The sequence below is a fragment of the Triticum aestivum genome, chromosome 4A (genome assembly GCF_018294505.1).
Source record: "Triticum aestivum cultivar Chinese Spring chromosome 4A, IWGSC CS RefSeq v2.1, whole genome shotgun sequence".
NCBI lineage: Eukaryota > Viridiplantae > Streptophyta > Magnoliopsida > Poales > Poaceae > Triticum > Triticum aestivum.
Genome location: NC_057803.1, coordinates 739,784,138 through 739,790,288, shown reverse-complemented (window position 1 = coordinate 739,790,288; position 6,151 = coordinate 739,784,138).

The following is a 6,151-nucleotide window of genomic DNA, read 5'->3' as shown; positions in this document are numbered from 1 at the left end:
GGTGACTGTACAGAAAGTGTTTCATCTTCAGTAAATGGCAGCGGCAATGATGCAACCAGCCCCGCCGGCAACGTTAACCCATGCATCCGTGTGGAGTTGAACAAAGGTGTTGTTCCAGAGAGTGACCCTGGAGTACAAGCTGAAGTAGCTGACACCGGCAGCAACAATGGTTAGTCTTCTGCATGAGTTATTTCTGTAGAGAATGTTAGTTCTTTTTAGCTGAAAGTAATTCAGTTCTTGTTCTGAATATTCTGTAGGCTCAAATGCTAATCAAAAAAAGAAGCGAAGATGGTACCCAGACCATCAAAAGCAAGAAATTTATGCCATGCTATTAGAGCGGACAAATCAAGGCGTACTAAACCAAGGGGTGGTTGACGAGGTGGCAGAGCTTTGTCAAGTTAATTACCGGACTGTTCAAAACATATGGTCGAGAGGCAAAAAAGCCGGTGGTATTCATGGAGTAGCAAACAAAAGGGTGAAAACTTGTGGCCGCAAGAAGATACCGTTTGATTCAGATGCCATAAAAAAGATTGAATTGAGCAAAAGAACTACGCTCAAAGATCTTGCTAATGAGCTTCAAATGGCGAAGACAACTTTATGGAGAAGGTTGAAGGAGGGCAGACTGAAGCGCCATACAAATTCAATTAAATCCACATTGACTGATGACAACAAGGTGGGTTGGATTCGGTTTTGTTTATCCATGTTGGATGAGCAAAGTGTGCCTGAAGAACCCAGATTTAAAGGCACAAATGATATAATATTTTTCTAAAAGGTTTCATTTTGCACTGAGCATTTTTTCTAGCTACCCTTCCAATTGTTGTGAATCATAGGGACACTTGTAGTTTAAAAAGTTGTGCCATGTTCTCAGTTCCGGGCTTCACCGATTCTTACCATTTACATGGGCTCTCAGTTTAACTTTAAGATGACATCTTTGACTGACAAAAAAGATATAAATGCGTCATGTTTTGGATTGTACAATTTAGATACCGCATGGCTATGATTTTTCACAACATGTTCTAATACACCTTTTCTTTATAAACATGTGCCAATACAACTATGACTGGATAAAAAAGTAGCTGCTGAAAAAAAAGACCATTCTTACTGTAGAAAAGAACAATCGAAGGTATACTAAGGCGCCTGTATGTAGTGTTTCTGCAATCAGGTTATTTTTTTTTCTTCTTCCTTTCTCTTTCCTTTTCCTTTCTTGGTTATTTTTTTGTTCTTCACCGAATTTGATGAAATGTTTTTGAAAGTCGATGAACTTTTTTAGAAAAACCGATGAACTTTTTTTCAAATTCGATGTTTTTTTGTCAAAAAAGCTGAAATTTCTAAAATTTGATGATATTTTTTTGAATTACATGATTTTTAAACTTGATGAAAATTTTAAAATTCGATGATTTTTTTCAAATTGGATGAAATTACTTAAAGGATGAATGAAGTTTTTTTCAAATTCGATGATTTTTTTTCAAATTCAACGCACCTTTTTCAAATTTGATGTACTTACTTTCAAAATTGATAGTTTGTTTTCATATTCGTGAAGCGCCGCATAGGAACTCCCGCATACTAACTAGCTTTTGATGCTCAAAAAAAAAACTAACTAACTAGCTTTTTTTTAGAGACAAGTATACTAAGCAGTTTGCATCACGTGGGCTTACTTGTTGTGGGCTGCATTGTTCTCCAGGGATACAACATGAAAATAAACGAACGCTATCTTCTACCCCTAAAAAAGAAAACAAAAAACGAACGCTATCACCTCCCTCCACATCGAGAGGACGAGTATATATTCCTCAATCTGGATGCTCGGGGGCCGAGCAATCGGGCACCCCTTGCGAGACCTCCAGTTCGATCCCCATTGGCGTCAAACAGTGCAGTTGATGCCTAAAGAAAGCGCCAATGTGATGGCCTAATTCTGGCACGAGTTTTTCAGTTTTTTTTCCTTTTTAAAAGTTTTTTAAGTTCCAAATATTCTTTTGGATTTTAAAACATATTCGAGATTATAAAAGTGTTCATGGATTTTAAAAAATATTCTATAATTTAAGAAATATTCAGATATATCAAAATTATTTCGAAACTTTTAATTTAAGGTAATTTCAAAATATCCATGACCTTAGAAAAACTGTTCTTGGATTAAAAACAATACTCCTAAATTTGGAAATTGTTCATGGATTCAAAAATGTTTCCAATTTAACAAAAAATATTGAATTTTTTAAAAATAATTAGAAAGACAATTTCCAAACAATGTTCACAAGTTTGAAAATTATTCTGTTTTCCAAAAAGTACACAGGAATATGGAAAACCCTATTAAAAAGACAATTTTGAATCTAAATGTTTTCTATGAGTTTAATTTTTTTAGTGTTTGCCGAAAATATGTTCTTCATGTATTAAAGAAATCTCAAATTGTAGTAGAAAACTTTCCAGTGTCTATTAGAAAAACAACGTATATTATCCCCTGCATTGCTCTGGTGTTTTATCAGTTTTTCTTGAACTTGCTAAAACAGAAAACTGCCTAATAAATGTTTATGAAATTTTGATTTTTTTTGTAAATTCAGAAAAATTTATGAATAAATAAGTGTTCTTAGTTTCAAAAAATGATCACGAGTTTGAAAAATGTTCATGAATTCATAAAATGTTCCATATTTTAAAAAATGTTCATGAATTTGTAATATATTCTAAAAATTAAAATAAAAACATATAGGAATGTGTAAAATGTTCTGAAATTTAAAAAAAATCTAAATTTTAAAATAGATCAAGAATTTCAAAGACATTAATCACAAGTAGATTGTTTGTTCAAGTAAGAGCAACACCTTATCACAAGTAGGTTGTTTGTTCAAGTAAGGTGCTTCCATAGAGGAGGTAATCACAAGTAGGTTGTTTGTTCAAGTAAGAGCAACACCTTATCACAGGTTACACTGCACAACAAACTATCAAAACAATCAATAATAACTCAATGAATCTTGATGAAAGTAACTTGATGACACTTATATGTGTCCTCGAAAACGCCTTGATCACTATGAGTAAAAGAACCGGCTTGTCCTTGGCATAATTAAGGATTGGGCCACTTGTTTGCCCATTGCACTTTTGTTTCTATTTACATTCTTGCAATTACTCTTGCTTCCAAACGATCCATCAAATACTCTTTGCAGGTTTGATAGTGATCTTTGCTAGTTTCCATCAACCAATCCCTTCTGCTCCTCATTGGGTTCGACACTCTTACGTATAGCAAATGCTATGATAGATCCCCTACAGTTGCGGGTTATCAAGTCTCTTTTCTGGTGCCATTGCTGGGGAGCATACTGCTCTTAGTAAGTGGAACCGTGAGAGAAATATTTAATGTTCTTGTTGTTTTTTATTTTTGTTTGCTATGTAAGTCTATTATGGAATTGTTTACTGCTAATAATTTCTTAGGAGGGGTTGCCTATGACACCCATGTGGTTAGGAGAGACCCCCCCCCCCTCTGAAAAAATATATAAGATTCATATTGGGTTTCTTGAACATGTGATGGCTAATCGATATGCAGATGATGAAACAGGCCCCCCCGAGGACTTGGGTAACCTTCTAGAATTATGTGGTCTCTTTAAGCTTTCAGGTTTTCCCAAGGATGGGGTATTAAAGAAAATATTCCCTTTTTTGAGGGAAATGCTTTATCATGGTTTAGGTTATTGTATAATCCACATACTATGCAGTGGAATGCCTTATGTTGTGAGTTTATTTCCAAGGTTCATCCAGCTCAACACGTACAAGAAGACCGTAATTATCTTTATAATTTTCAGGCTCATTCTGGAGACATCATGAGACAAACTTGGGGAAGGCTCGAGTTATTAATACTCAAATGTCCCGCTCATTGGTTATCCAAAGAGATGATTCTTGCAAACTTTTATGCAAGACTTTCACAACATGATAAAGAAACACTGGATATGTCTTCCGGATGCTGCTTTGGTAAGAAGAATACTGATGATAAATGGGATCTCATTAAAAGAATACAATACTAATTACTGGGAGATCAAGAACGGTAAAGACTGAGGTATAAACTTTGTATATGATTGCTTTAAACCTTATTCTGAAACATCTACTTTTAATGAGCTTGGTGCTAAGTATGGGCTTGACACTAATATATTGATCACTCTTTGTAAATCTTTTGTTGCTCATATTAATGTCACTGAAGAAAAGTGCGACAAATATCAAAGATACTTTTTAATAGAATGTTATTGCTCAGGAAGAGATTCTTGTTCACACTATAGATCATGTGTTACCTTCTTCTTACACTACTAGGGAAAAGGCTAGCAGCAGCGCGGATTTTAGGTGTATCAGTAGCGCGGGAGTGACGCTACTAATAAGGCGGTACAGCTAACACATAGCAGTAGCGCGTGGTCACCGGTGCTACTGCTACATAAGTGTAGCAGTAGCGCGGTTAGTGGAAGCTCGCTACTGCTAGTAGCTCTAGCGCGCTTTGCCATGACGCGCTACTGCTATCGCGGCACTGCTGCTAACTTTTATACACTCGCTACTGCTAATTTAAGTAGTTTTTTTTGGTTTTTTTTGGCATATTTGTTTTGTATTTGAACAGGCTTTATAGAAGAATCTTTAGCACATAGAAATGTCATCATTATACACATACAAATGCCTGCGAGACCACAAATGTAATCATAGCATATACATACAAATAGTCTCATCATAATCATCATCCAACACAAAGTGATATATTGTCATCATCTCGAAAATAGCAATACATGCAAGTCTCGAATACTTGCAACTACAACAACGTCATCCATCTAAACAAAGGTATACGCAAGAAGATCTATCACTATGAGTGAGAGCGGAACTATGCAGTACATGAGGTGGCGGTTACGAGTCCTCTCTCGCGCTAGCGTGAACCTCAAGTAACTAGCTTCTCCTTCTTGTCTGCTTTTGAAGCCTTTATGGCTGGCGCCCGTGAACCCATTCACTTGCGCTTGACACTCATGCCACTCGTTGTACACCCCCGGAACCTTCTCTTTGTACACGACATAGCAATTCCATCTCGCCATCAAGAAACCAGGTACCTGTTAGAGACGCATGTTCATGAAGAGGATGTACAATCATATATATGCAACAAAATATACTAGAGCAACACCGAAAAAGAAAGGGTTAGCAACTAGATGCAACATACAGTATGCAAATTAATTTACTAGAGGTACACAGGTCATCGTACGCAAACTAACAAAGTAGCGTTACGCAAGTTCGGCAGGGACCGTGGACATCACAAAGTTTCATCGCTACAAAAAGTATACAAGTTCAACCGACACATATCATCATCATCGGCATCATAAATCACTAGAAGTTCCATCCTTCCATATCATCGAGGATGAACCCTAGCTTCTTGAACGGCGTGAGATCTAGACGTTGCATGCCTATGCGAGTTCGGACGTCAGCTCGCGATATAGGGCCATGGTGGAACATCCCCTTCTCATCGATGACTTCTTTCATGATGATCGTCGCAATGTCGCTTTGGATGCGAAAGAAGTCATCTCTAAGTTTATAATCCGCTTCTCCATGAGATTCTAGCCACTTGTGGATATGATCATCATTTTTGCTTCTCATGCGAAGCTTTTGGTGATCCGTGTTGAACTGAATCATGAGATGGACGATGTACAATCCATCCTTCTTGCTTTGTTTTGGGACATGGATGCAGGAGAAGTTAGTTTTATGCGCTAAACCCATCTTCTTGTTCCTTTGTTTCCTGATCTGCACGTGGCCACCTCTAAAGCTGAAGCCTTGGAGAGCATCATCTAGAATATTCATTATGTGGGTGTAGTCTTTTATCTCGTAGTCTCTGGAAGGGTCAAAATACACGGCGTGGGAGACTTGCGGGTAAAGAATGATAAGGACGGCGCGCCCGTTACTGCGGGGAAAAGACACCTCAAATTATTCCCCATGTGAGAGTGAAGGAATGATTGAAATATACTAAAAGGTTGTCCGAAACTGACTTACTTTGGATGATAAGGCACAAGGACAATTTCCCGGTCCTTATTCTGTACCATGAAGTTTTGGAGGTATTCCCTAGCAGTTTCACGCTCAAAGTCGCCGAGACTCAAGAAAGACTCGTGCATGCAGTACGGATCCGCCACACAGATTTGCGAGACTTCTTCACTCTTCATGACGGAGCTCATATGTA